Raw genomic sequence first — 14,934 nt, 5'->3', positions numbered from 1 at the left:
GCCTTTCCAGATTTCACTGTTAGTTATGGCAGAGCTCAAGTTCCAGCAAATGATGTCATTTACATAATACCAGTATTTGTGTATGAGGTAATGAAAATGAAAGGTTTATTTCAGAGCTACGTCCATTCTGATGTATAATAATGAAGCATCAGGAAGGCTTGGGGAGTCTCAGGCAGATCTGGGCGGATGTAATTGGAGGCAGTCTTGGCTTCTACTCATCATATTGCAGCCTTTATATTTTACTATTTTCTTTTCTTCAGTGTCACTTTAAGACAACAGTAGTCTGGTGTGTATTTTGAAAGCAGCTTAATTAGTTTTCTGATTATGAAATCATGAGGTGTTGAGAAACATTTTTTTGACCTGGATTTGACTTTGGGGGTACAGCCAAGAAGCAGTGAGTAAATAGAAAGTTAATTGAAGAGTGACAGTGTCAGCTAGTATTTCTGTTTGGCTATTCGGAAGACTGTGAATTTAAGAAAAGGGAAAAATTTGCAAGGCTCTCTCCAAATGTGACAGGTTTCTGTTTGTCAGTCTTGGATTAGATCCTGGACTGAGACAGGTCACTAAGAACAGAGCAGAGACTATGTTACTGTGTTGTGTTGTACACTTTCAAGTGATAGAAAGCTGAGGGCAGAAAGGGTTTGAATAATGCCCATTGCTGCACTTGAAATGGTGCCAGCATGCACCAAACTATTCGATGGGATCCAAAAAAGGAATTACTGTAGATTCTCTGCCATTAGGCAATGATGACAGAGTGGCCACATGTGTATCTCTTCAAATATCATCATATGTGGGAGTTTGGATAGAATATGACTGCTGTCATTTGAGAACTGAAACAATTGGATGGGAGATAAGAAATTCTACAAAAAGCAGGCCGAGTTGGAAAAGCTAAAATTGCATGTAGTCCCACATTTATGCAGGAAGTAAAATGAGTAATCCTTTCTATATGTGGTTATATAAGATATTTAAAGGAGAACTTTTCGTTTGGAATATTTTTACCTGTTAATCATATTGATTTCGGTTGGTTTGTTTCTCATCCATCAGTTTATTGTTTGTGTCATGGAGTTTTTAAAAGTTATTGGTCTTCTTTGGGATCATAACCACCACACTTGTCTTTATAATATTAAAATTTGGAACCAAACAGTCATTGCTATGGAGTTATACAGCAGACCTTTCGGCCCAAACAGTCCATGCCAAAGATAATCCCAAACTAATCTAGTCCCACCCTGCCTGCTCCTGGTTCATATCCCTCAAAACATTTCCTGTTCATGTACTTATCTAAATGTCTTTTAAACATTGCAATTGCAGCCACTTCCACCACTTCCTCAGGAAGTTCATTCCATGTGCGAAACACCCTCTTTAAAGAATTTGTCCCTCATTTCTTTGTGAAATCTCTCTCCTCTCACCTTAAAAATGTGCCCACTAGCTTTGAAATTCCCCATCCAGGGGAAAAGATGACTACCATTAATTCTATCTATACCCCTCATTATTTTATAAACTTCAGATTGCCTCTCAAACTTCTGTTCTTCCGGTGAAAAACGTCCTAACCAATGGGCCCGAACGTCTACATCCATTCTCTGGTTCCTGATGTTTAACAGAAAGCCACCAGAATAGCTGAAATCTATGCTGGGATTTGAAGTGGCCTTGTACCAAAGAGCATAGACAAACCTGCAGGGGATAATACCTCTGCCTCACTGACACACGGCCTTCTCTTATGTATGTATGTATTCTTATGACATTTATTCCCATGACACAAGGATTCCAAAGGACATAAGCAGAAGTACTTCCTCTAATCACCAAAGTAGCTACACCTAACCAGCTGGCATGTGTTAATAGTTACCTGGAAGTTTAAACTTTGCACGAGACACAAAATATTGACAAAGGCAGAACGCCGTTGAGAAGCTAAAACAAATGCATCAATATAACATGCCATTAGAAGGTTGAAGGAAGCCTAAAGTTGTCAAGGTTGCTAATTAGAAAATCCCTCACCAGTCACCCAGGTCGCCCGCCACAGTGCCAAAAACATTTGGCCTTATGCCAATGGGATGCATGACTGGCGCATCCATGGGGACATGGCCCTGCTGATGATGTTGTAGTTACATGACTTGCTGCCATAGATTTTGGCAAGGTCAGAGGCAGCTGCCACAAGTGTAGCCCACAAGAATATGGATATCTGGAGCCAAGGCCCTCCGCTACTTCTCGCTTGTGGTACAAGAACGTGTAAGTGGAGACACCTTGGATGCCTCAGCTGAAGATAGAGGCCAGGCCCTCCTTCAACTCCTCTATACCTTGGTGTCTTAACTAGCAAAGCATAGGAGTAAGTAATAACTTTTGATGATAGAAATTCAACACAAAAGGCATTAATATTCATGACAAAATCTACATGTTTTGAATAATTTGACTCACTGGGTGGTCAGAGACAGGCTGGACATGTTTTTGTGTTTGAAATTAGCTGAATGCTCCCACCATTTCCATGTGGAATAAAACAATCTGAAATCAGGTTACAATGCAGACTACCGATAGATAGTTGGACACAAGGCTAACAATGAAATCTCTGTCAGCAGTTGCTGGAAATTGGCTTGCCAGTATAAACATTGCAGACTCATTGTGAATAATTATTTGGACAGTGACATTGTATCAGGCCTTCCCCTCAAGAAACAGGTTGGAGAACTCAAAATGAACATTATAATTTTGGAGGATAATATTTTATAATGGAGTTATGATTATTACAGAAGAAGTGAAATAAACAGAGGTGTAATTTTCATCTGAAAATTGTGTGCAAAGTCACATTAAAAAGGTAGAAATGATCTTACATGAGAAAGAACAGTAAATCGATAAAAACCATGGCATTTTTTTGTAAGGGTGATATAATATAAAATTTCTAATAACAACAGCAAAGTGGGCAGCTTTCTCTTTGCTATTCATTCATTTATTACATTTTCCTACTGGGGCTTTAGTATCAATCAAGAATCAAAAGGACGGTCTTCTATCACTATCTGACAAATTCAATAAAACCCTTATTCTCAAGTTCAGCGCAAAAGTTATTATAGTGTAATTCCATCCTATTAAAAGGATGTCACACCCTTTTGTCTTTTCCCTTTTGAGACAAAGTTTAAGAGTTATGTGATATTTTTAACAGCTTTGGATCTTTTAATAATATTCCCCCAGCAATACCCTTTTCATTTGAGGCTTATTGTACTGCTGACTCACTTACCTCAAAGCTCCTTCTCAGCAGAAGAGAAAAGCTTCTACGCATGATGTGTGTTTAATGAGAATGTACAAACTTTTGTACTTTATATATTTCTGGTGACTAAGTTAAATTTTGCTCGCAGGGAACACATTCCTTACTTCATCACCGTTGGGCAACTGAACATCAAGGGCCCAATATATGAAGCAACAATTCCAGGGAGTGTGGCATAGAAGTCAATGTCCATACGAAACTCAACAAAGCTGCATTGATCTTTAAGAGTCTCCACACAATGTGGGCATCCAACAGCATCAACACAGCCAAGAAGCTTTGATTCTACATGTCCATGGTAGTATCAGTTGCCATCCCTGAACTGGGACACGGAAGATAGCAGCAAAGATATCTCATAAGTTTGGATTTCATCTATCAACATTTGCTCGGCAGAATCCTGTGCATTAATTAGAAAGACAACATCTACCATCAATAGGTGAGCAAGGCTAATGTAAGTGCCCGACTCTGAGAGAAGTTTACCAAAGAAACACGGAACTGTATTGAAAATTGTAGAGACAATATCATTGGGCTCATGAACTAGAGGGGAAATTCCTGAATTCTTAGGCCATTGTTGTGACCTTCTCCTTTCTTTGGAGTTTAGAGCCATCAAACTAAATGTTCACAAGGAAGCCACCTCCTTTCAAACTGGCAGCCTCTATGTGCAGTGGGGGAGGGATGGCTGTTCCACTGTTGACAAAAGGACAGCAAACTTGTAGAATTGCCCGAATTGGGGCTTGCCCCATCTTTATTGGTTGCCCATGCAGTGGCCACCCAACCTTATTTCAGACCATTGCTTGTGAATCTGCCTCATTGGAGTAAAGAGTCATGAAGTTATTCTCACTGCCTCTACCTTCAAAGCCCACATCTAACCCTCCTACCTCCAAATTTGCCATCACCAGCCTGTAAAAATTCAGCCCAAAGTAACAGGGATGGTAACTTGTTAATCTTGTATTAATATATGCCAAGGATAGAGAATTGCACAATTAATGTTGGGATAATAGGGACATTTTCAGCATGACAATCTGTAGCTGGTGGATTGCCATAGAGATCTATGCTGTGGCCATGATTATTTTTAATGGAGATGGTGGCTTAGATATGGACAATTGAATGCACAATGATCAAGTTTGTAATTGGCACAAAAATAAAATGTAAAGGCAAGTGGTGAGGAATACTCAGTCTGCAGAGGAATATAGGTAGGTTAAGCAAGTGCACAAAAATCTGGTAGAATATAATTTGGGGAAATGTGAGGCCATACACTTTGATGGGAAGTGTGGAGGAGATTAATATTATTTAAATTGAAATACAATGCCGAAAGCTACAGCACAACGGGACACGGACTTTCTTGTACATTAATTTGCAAAATGCTAGCATCCATTTTCAGCATGTAATAGAGAAAGCAAATGATATGTCAGCCTTTATATCAAAGGGAATGGAGTATATGAATAGAGAGGTTTTCCTGAAACTATTAAAGGCATTAGTCAGACCATATCTGCAATAATGTGAACAGTTTTTGTCCCTTACTTAAGGAAATATAGACTGGCATATATTGGCATATATTCACCTAGTTGATCTCGGGAATGGTAGGATTTTCTTCTGAGGAAAGGCTGAGTAGGTTGGGCTTATGCTCTTTAGAGTTTAGAAGAATTTCAGGCAACCTTACTGAAACATACAAGATACTTAGGGAACTTGTCAGGGTAGATAATGAGTAGTAATTTCTCCTCTTCAGAGAGTGTAGGACCAGAGGGAAAAATCTCAGAATAAGGAGTCATTCATTTAAAACAGATGAGGAGGAATTTTTCTGAGGGTAGTGAATTTGTGGAAGTCCTTAACACAAAGGGCTGTAGAAGCTGAGTCATGAAGTATACACAAGGCTGAGATTGTCAGAATTCGTAATCAATAAGGGAACCGTGGCTTATTGGAGGAAAGGTTGGAAAGTAGACTTGAGGATGATCAGATAAGCCATGGTCTTATTGAATGGTGGCGTACACTTGATGAAATAATCCTGCTGCTCCTTCATCTTAGGACCTTATTAACTGCAAAGTAAGCCCAGTAGTTAAATAGTGAAGGAGTCAGTTGAACATTTCAGTCCCAAGTTGCCAGCTCAATATGTTGAAGCTTGTAATAAAATGGCAAGGAATCAATTTCTTAGTTGAGCCATTTGCTGAGGCATTACATACTTCAGGAAATAGGGTCAGAGAGATTGCAACATTCATTGGTACCCTCCACACATAACTGAACAAGGGATCATTAAACTGTAATGGTTGCTCCCCACGTGGAGCAGCAAGATAAAACAGAGAATTTCAAGATAACTCAAAACACAGAGAAATAGTATGGTAATTCTATTGCCAGAACATGTACTATTTTGAGAATTATTGAAAAAAGGTTGCTGTTTACGTGTTTTCAAATTTAGGAAGAATGAAGCACGTTATTCATGATTAAAAAGAAGCTGAAGATTATTAAGTCACTGATTCAAGCAAGGAAAAAATGTGATATTGGCCATATATAATCAATGAATTTCAAATTTTTTATTTTGATTTTGAACTTTGATGTGAATCAAACATCACAATCATTAGATTTTGAACAGATCCAGCCACTCAAGCTTGGGTATCCACGAGGTGCCGTGGGCCATCAGTAGCAGCGGAACTGTATTCAATGAACAGTTTGGAAACAGGCCATTTGGCCCATTGAGTCCACACTGACTCTCTGAAGAACATCCCACTCCCCTTAACCTCTCCCCATAACCCTGCCTTTCCCATTCAACCACAAATTTATAATTTCATGGACTGGCATTTGCCGCCCGTCAATCATTACCACTAATCCAAAAAACTGCAGCCTCACAGCGCCAGGGACCTGGGCTCGATTTCAGCCTTGGTTGATTGTCTGTGTGGAGTTTTCTCCCCGTGTCTGCGTGGGTTTCCTGTGGGTGCTCTGATTTCCTCCCACAATCCAAAGATGTGCAAGTCAGGTAGATTGGCCATGCTAAATTACCCATAGTGCTCAGAGCCGTATAGATTAGGTGCATTATAGAGGGATGGGTGTGGATGGGATGCCCTGAGGTTCATAGTGGGCTTGTTGGGCAGAAGAGCCTGTTTCCACACTGTAGGAGTTCTGTGAAATGTCAACAGAAGAATGAGAAAACTGTTATTCATTCTCAAAATTACATCTTGAAATGAAAAGAGTAAATAAAACATATTTATGTTACTCTGGACATGTAAGTAAATGGAAAATTAGTTATATTTTAATTGGCATGATCTTCTAATCTTCAGGTTTTTTTAGAATAATAATTGGAGAATGCAGGTGAGAACCCCACTGACATTGCAATGTACTGGCCTACTGAGAATTTCCCAGGAAGTTTGAATTTCTAACAGGAGGCAATTCCCCTGCTCCCTTGCCACGGTACTTGGTCCAAGGCAGTCCCCTTGTTTGGCACTCCGTATTTGATTTTAACCACTCACTTTCCTCCACCAGCAATTCGCTGCAGCACTTAATCCTAGATCTTCCCCCCAGGAGGATAGAAATCCTGCCCCTGAGAACTGCCAGCCAATCTAACTTAGCAACCCACTCCCCCACCGCCAACTGTATAAGCAGGAGCAGTGGTTGCTGCTGTTGGTAACTCTGCCCTTTCATTGAGGATCATCATTGGATCCCTGCAGAATGGTAAGAATGAGAGCTCGTGCAGGTTATAAGGATGAATGCTTGGAAGAAGAAACAGTGTTATGACTTTTATCAGACCCCTCACTCTTCCCAATGCAGGGTCTCTTGACCAGACTCCCTGAGTTTGCTTGTTGACCTTCGTGCTGTGGGTTAAATCCCAGTGATGGCAGGATGAGACCTTTAAGTGGGCAATAGTTCCTTCCAAACTCCCCACTAGACCATCTGAGGCATTAAGTTCTCTCAATGTACTACTTCATCATGCGGTAGCTGCAGATGACAGAAGATGTTCAATGCATTTATTGCTCCTATTCAGTGAAATAAAATGCTACAACTCACACCATACTTTGAATCATGAATAAATCAAAAATTTTTATCCATTATCTTTCCTGGATCATTTGTTAAATGAAAATATTTCTCTAGAAATTCATTCTATGTTCACCTTTACTAGTTCTTGGCCTTGTTCTATTGTGGTCTGCAGATTATCTGTGACCATTGGCTAGTACTGAAAGATGGCATTTCACTTGTAAATGTAAGATGTAAATAATGGTTGCAGTGTTCAATAAATTGCAATACATAATTTACTGAGTAACATCTATATTGCACACAGAGGCCTTGCAAATAATAAGTTTTTATGATGTTGGCTGAAGGAGGAAAGTTGACAAGTACTATGAGAACTCCCTCCTCTTCAACTAGTACCATGCCTTAATGAAAATATAGAGATGGAGTTCTTACTCAATATTTAATCTGGAAAAATACTGACCAACATTGCACACACTTGGTCAACCCTGAAATCAAATGTTAACTCAGTTTAACTGTCTAAATAATAAAGGCAGGATTTGAACCTACAGCTTACTTTGTTGAATGTATGTGTGACTTCAGGGTAGCTTTTCAACTTTTTGTATGGATGTAAAAGTGACCTTGCAAACATTCATCAAACATTCATTATAGGAACTTTACATTATGGAAACAAAATCAGGCTGTCTCTTTAACTGGTAGTTTGCCCTTTGACATTTACCTCCTTTCTGTCCTATTTTAATAAAGTTGTGAATACATTCTTTTTAAAGTCAGGAAAACATAAAATAATTGGCTAAACCTGTGAATACACAATGTGGAGACATTAAATAAACCAATGATGTCCCCACCATAAACCTCGTAATTGGCAATGTGTCAAAATAACTGACAAACAAATGTCTGAAACACATACTTCAGTAATTAATCATATACAAAATGTTCACTGGTGCATACAATCTCTTCACATGCAGATGTTGTCCTGATCCATCTTCTGCATCATACTGCAAGCTGCTGTCAGAAGCATTTTGAATAAGATTCCCATAACCACCAAAAAAGATTTATTCTGTATAGGAAATCTGAAGGACATGATTGTAATATAGTGACAGACTTGTCTTCTCTTATCCTCATTATTAGCTTTGTGCTGGTATCCAGTTGCTTACATTGTCAATAATATAAACATGAAATTAAGCCAGGAATGCTGCATTAAATTTAGAATTTCCTTTTATCACAAGGAAGCAATGTTAGTTTTATACATGATTATACTAAAGGATATGATCATGTTTCTAAAAAAATAACATCTCAACATTTTTTATAGACCAGTCATTAAGTGTAAAAAGGTTCTTGCTGATATCAGTGTAAAGCAGAGCTGAGGCTCCTGAGGCAGCAGCTTTCAAACTTATGACATCTACTATCTCAAAAGGATAAGGGCAGTAGAAACATGAGAAATCCAGGTAAATGGAGCTTCCCCTCCAAACCACTCACCATCCTAACTTGGAAATATATTAGCATTCTAGAAAATCCTAGAAATTCCTCGCTGACAGCATTGTGTGTATACCTAGACCAAACAGAGACATATATTTATAGCATGGGCAAAGGCCCTTCGGCCTGTCAGATCCACACCAATCAAAAGCAGCCACCAAGCTTTTCTAACCCTATTTTCCAGTAATTGATCCATTGCCTTGAGTGCCTTGACATTGCACGTGTACACTAATATTCCTTAAATGTTATGAGGGTTTCTGCCTCTATAACCCTGAGAGGTGGTGAATTCCAGATTCTTACCACATGCTGGGTGAACGTGGACCACAGTGGACTTCAATGGTTCAAGAAGGCAGCTTACCACCATCTTCTTGAGGACAAGCAATAAATGTTGGCCCAGCTAGTGATGCCTTCATCTGTGAATGAATTAAAAGAAAAATTCTGATTACAAAAACAATATGGCAATAATAGTTCAGGTGTTCAATTTCCCAAATATTAACTGAGATACAAATATTGTCATAGGACAGAAAACTCTTGTACTGTATTCAAAAGAAGTTTTTGTTATAGTGTGCAGGTAAGCCCAATGAGGGAGAGTGCAATTTTAGATTTCATCTTAAGAAATGAAGCTGGACACCTGGGTGAGGTGCTCTGCATACCATTTTTGACCTAACAGCACAGAAGAGCATTGTTATGGAAAGAACGAACAGGAACAACAGTTCGAAATTGGGGAAGGCAAGCTTTACAAAGCAGAGATCTAGCTAAAATAGGCTGGCTCAGCTACTTGAACAGAAGTTAGTGGCAAATCAGTGGGAGGCAATCAAAGGCAAGATGCTCAGAGCCCTATGTAGACAAGTCCATACAAACAAAATGGGCACTACTGCCAAATTTAGAATCCCCTGGTTATCTAGAAACATACAAGGTAAGATAAAACAGAAATGGAGAAAGTAACACTTTCGGAATGTGGCCAATACAGGGGTAAAGTGAAAAAGGAAAAGGAGGAAAGCAAAAAGAAGATGAAAAAAATACGTTAGCTGGTTAAATTAAGGAAAATTCCTTTTATCTGTTGATTATGAGCAAATCAGGCCTATCGGCGATGCACATGGTAAGTAGCATATGTGGGCAAAGCTCTAAATCAGTATTTTCTTTATGTCTTCAAAAAGAAGAATGATGCAGGCTTTCTCATTTAAGAGGAAGAGTGTGAAATATTAGATTGAACAAGAATAATGAAAGGGGATTGCTGGATGGAGTGATCTCCTTCAAGCTGGATAAATTATCAGGGCCACATGAATTTTCTTCTTTGGCTCTTAAAGAAAACCAGGGAAAATACGACATTTCTCGATCCTCATGAAACACGGGTTGAGAATCTGAGGGCGGGACATCTGCAAACATTGCAAACCCAAAAAAGGTGTGAGGGAAAGGCCAAACAATTATAGACTGCTCAGTCTAGATTTGATAGTGGGCAAATTTTGGATTTTATCAATAGAGACAAGGTTGACTGTTACTGGGACAGGCACAAATAATCTAAGGAGAGTCTTCATGGTTTTGTTCAGGCAGTGTAGTGTCTTACTAACTTAATTGAATGTTCTGAGGAAGTAAAGAGGATGGAGGGCAGCACAATGAATGTTGTCTGCATGGATTTTAGTAAGGCATTTGACAAGGTACCACATGACAGAGTGTTAAGAAAAATTAAAGCATATGTGATACAGAGGAATGTGAAGAGTTGGTTTCAAAGTTGGCTCAGTGACCAGAAACGAGGAGTATGATGGACTAATATTTTTGCAAATAGAAAGCGGTTTCCAGTGGTGCTCCACAGAACTCAGTTTGGGTCACAACACAGAAATTGCTGGAGAAACTTATAGAGTCTGGCAGCATCTGTGGAGAGAAAACAGAGTTATAATTTTGAGTTGGCTGACCCTTCCTCCGAACGGACCCTACCTCATTTTGGCAACTAACATTTTTGTCAATGGACATCTCATTAATTTTAAGCTAGACCAAATCTCTCTAATATTATCAGACAGTAAGCCTTTGTGAAAAAAACACTGCTTATATCCAAAAAAGGTTCATTTATATTGTCCAGGGGTATGTCATGTAATATTAGCCATACTACAAGCAAAACTCTAAAGTAGGAGATACAAAGTACTAAAAAACCTGTATGGCCTCCACAACCAAGAAATATCTTTTCTGACCAGAAATATATGCATTGTCCTTGAGCTCTTTCCAAAGCCGAAAGGTGTTAAACAACAAGTGATCAAGGAACAACCACAAGATTTTACATGACTTCATAAACTCATGGAAGAAGCTAAATGATGAAAAGAATCCACAAAGGCTAATTATTTTGGAATGCAATATTTGTTTCATACTGTCAGTGTGATAGAAGGTTATGACTGCACTGATTTATGGAGATATTTTCCACTGTTATCAAAATCAAAGGGAGTTCAGATTCGAAGCACTAACAAGTTTTAAAAGCACCAGGCAGTAGGTGATACATCAGGAACTTAACTGAGTCAAATTATAGCATAGCATAGTGAATAACTATGAAAAATTCAGGTCACATATTAGATGCTGAGCTAACTAGGAAGGAACAAATTCAAGAAGAATATTTGTCCTTCCTAGCTTTGAAGGAACAATCCTCAGCGACCATGACGGTTAGCACATTGAGCCGTCATGTACCAGAAATTGTGGAAATAATCAAGGTGATCTCATCAAGAATTCAATCATTGAAAATGCATGGGAGAAAATCCAAACTGATCAATGAGTTGAGGTAAAAAGTCAGCCTATTACAGCACAGGTGTATAAGCACAAACCAGTTAACAAAAATCTACTGACAAATAGAAAATGTGATATGTTGAACTCCATGGAAGATACCACAGAGGGAAAAATAAAGTACTATCTAGAAAGTCAAGATACCACAAACGAAAAAAACTGTTTGCCCTTACAATAAAATGCAATTAAATGTCCTCCAGTTTGGAAGAGAACATCAAATTTTCAACATTAGGAAGAAAACTACCTTCAAATCAATACACTACTGCTTGGCCAAGCTCCTAAGATGCTGCTTGGCCTGCTGTATTCATCCAGCTCCACACTTTGTTATCTTGAATTTTCCAGCATCTGCAGTTCCCATTATCTCTGACTACAACTTTCAAGGAGATTGGTGAAACTTCGAGGCCATCTGAATTTACAAAGTTATATACTTTGAGATGGGGTGGAGGAAGTGGTGGATGGGGCAGTGGTAATAGTAATTGCACATTGGTTTATTACAACAACAATAGTCACCAGAGAAAGGTTGGGGAGGGAATGTTGTATGTAGTTCTGGAAGGATCTGATAGCACGAATAATCGATTGAGTACAATGCACAGTGCCCACTCTCATATCGTGAGGACTTGGGAGGAGAGTTTCCACCAAGTCCTCTGAACAGTCTTTGTAACAATTTTGGGCCTATTTTAGTAACCTGTAAATAGTTGTTGTGATCTAATTAATTACATCTTGTTTGCTCTAAAACATTCTCTTCTCATTATATCAGAAGGTGGCTACCCTTGCACACATTAGACCATGTAATCCCCTGAAGAACACATACACATGAAAGACACAGATGGCAGTACACAAAGTGGAAGGTGTCACACGCATGGATGATAGAAATTGTGACAAAAGGCAATACCATAAGCTATAGTTAAAATAGATGATGCCTACAAATATAATGGGAGTAATTTTAATCAAAAACCACTTGACAGGAAACTGATAGGTTCAACACCAATCCCCCCAATTTTATTAATCGATAGTACATGTGTTCTTTTCATGATGCAGATAACTCAGTATTCAGGTAAAAATAATTATATTTCAATGCAGCATTTGAGGAGTAAGATGTATGCTTACTTTATTAACATACTACAGACAATATTAGCAGAAAACACTCTTCACAACCAGAAGTTTTTTTTTACAGAATGATCTCCAGTCTGTTGATTACCTTTCACTAATAATGACAATATCTAAATTTCTTAAAGCACCATATATCCAGACAACATCTTGCAACAACAATGTATTAAATTGAATAGATCTCAAATGAAACTTCAGCTGCAATTAAAATGTCAGTTCAAACTTCACCAATACACTTTGAACTTACTCATGAACGAATGGTAATTGCAATGATTGTGCTTCCTTTGTTTAACAACTGTTTTTTTGTATATAAATGCTGTCCACTGCAGCATATTAAACAAATACTTGGCTGATAGATTCAAAAAGAACTGAGAAATTTACAAGAATGGAATAAATTAAAATCGTCAGCTGTAATCATTGAATCCATTATAGAGACAATCATAAGATAGATAGCCATATTTTACCTAAATGCCAGTTTTGAGATTTAATAAGACATGATTATATATGCACCTTAGACATGGAAGCAAAACTACAAATCTCATCATGAGCTTGCAGATTTAAAACAAATTGTGAACAAGTATAGCTTTAGAACTGTTTTGTAAGTGCCTTAATGCTGGTTTGATTGAAGCCATAAAGGTTTGATTATGTTATTAATGCAGTAAAGAGTAAAATAATGACTCTTCAGATGATTAATGGTTCAAATTAGAGGAAAGGAGCTTGCTAAGCTTCAAGTTGCAGAATCTGAATTGGCTATCTTCTGTTTAATACAGCTTATGTGTCAAGTGGTTCAAGACATCATTATTATAATATTCAGCACATGGTGCACTATAATATTGTGTTGAGTCACTCTCCTAATTTGATTTTAGATTACAGTGCACTGCTCCACTTAAACAAACTCTTGTTGTTTTTTCTTTTTTTGGAGAGATTCTAATCTCCTGGTTATATATTCTTTTCTCCCCCCTACATACTGCCATGCATCAGTAGTGCTTATTTTCCCCAGCATCCATGTGTGTGTGTAGGTGCAAGATGCAGTGAAAACACCAGTTGTATCGATAATTTTATTAATATTCCACCACCAGGAAAAACATGCATGTAGCCAAAGAATTAGTGACAAGCAGAGTCCCATAGGGACAATGCCTATGTGAAAGAAAACGTGAAAGAAAGGATAGGGATCAAATCAAAATAGAGTTGGAGAGGGAAATAAAGCATTCTACTCCCTGTAATAACAGAGTGTGGAGCTGGAGGAATACAGCAGGCCAGGCAGCATCAGAGGAGCAGGAAAGCTGATGTTTTGGGTCGGGACCCTTCTTTTACTCCCCGTTGTGCCCACCTCTCCCTAAAGAAATCAAGGGTTTTGGTGGACACTACATGCTCCTTCTGTCGGGACACCCAAGGTCGAACATGGCTGCGGAAGAGGGCCAGGCAAGTGGACGTCAAGACATCCTCCAGATCACAAACAAATCCTTGATTAATGCTTACATAGTTCAGTGTATCATTGCTGATTGAATGAGTAATCATCAACACCACTTATGCAGTCACCTGTTAAATCAAAAACCACACTTGCACCTCTTTTTTTTCTTTCAAGGTGAGAAATGTCAGAATTGGAATATGTTTCCACTTTAATCACACACAGCCAGCATTAACAGGCAGGTCAGGAGGGGCAAAGCTCTACACAGAGTGATGTTCCCTTGACTCTACACTGACAATGATTTGGGTCAGCAGTACGAGTATTTTCTCTCCATGATCCAGCAGTTATGGTACATTATACAATACAATACAGCACAGGAACAGGCCCTTTGGCCCACCAAGCCTATGCCAATTTCTAGTCCTTATTTAGACCTGCTGCTTATTGCGCATGCACAGTGCCTCATTCTGTTTGCCTCCCATATGTGCTTTAAATGTTGCTAACATTTCTACTTCCACCAGCCCCACTGGCAGTGCGTTCCAGGCACCCACCACCCTCTGTGTGAAAAACTTTCCCTGTACTTGTTCACTAAACTTTTACCCTCTCACCTTGAACCTGTGCCCTCTTCTAGTGGACCTTTCCAATCTAGGGAAAAGCCCCTAACTAAGCACCCGATCAATGCCTCTCATAATTTTGTAGACCTCCTTCAGGTTCCCCCACAGCCACTGTCTTTCCAGTGAAAATATTCTAAGTTTAATCCAACCTCTTCTCATAACTAACACCCTCCAGACCAGGCAACATCCTGGTAAACCTTCTCTGCACATCCTCCAAAGCATCCACATCCTTCTAGTAATATGACAATCAGAACTGCATGCGGGACTCCAAATGTGGCCGAACTAAAAGTTTTATACAGCTGTAACATAACTCGCCAACTTTTAATTTATTGCCCTGGCCAAGGAAGACAAGCATGCCGTATGCCTTCCTGACCACCTTGTCCACC

General features: G+C 38.9%; 1 long non-coding RNA gene across 2 annotated transcripts in view; it reads right to left on the bottom strand.

The window, feature by feature from the left end:
• LOC125457314 (uncharacterized) overlaps nucleotides 1–14,934 on the bottom strand; it is a 201,428-nt gene that overhangs the window by 167,868 nt on the left and 18,626 nt on the right. For both annotated transcript variants that reach the window (XR_009446529.1, XR_007248596.2), the window contains exon 2: nucleotides 8,963–9,075. This is a non-coding gene — a long non-coding RNA (uncharacterized LOC125457314). The remainder of the gene's footprint in view (nucleotides 1–8,962; nucleotides 9,076–14,934) is intronic.

The sequence above is a fragment of the Stegostoma tigrinum genome, chromosome 12 (assembly GCF_030684315.1).
Source record: "Stegostoma tigrinum isolate sSteTig4 chromosome 12, sSteTig4.hap1, whole genome shotgun sequence".
In the NCBI taxonomy this organism is placed as follows: domain Eukaryota; kingdom Metazoa; phylum Chordata; class Chondrichthyes; order Orectolobiformes; family Stegostomatidae; genus Stegostoma; species Stegostoma tigrinum.
This window is presented reverse-complemented; position numbering and strand designations above follow the sequence as displayed.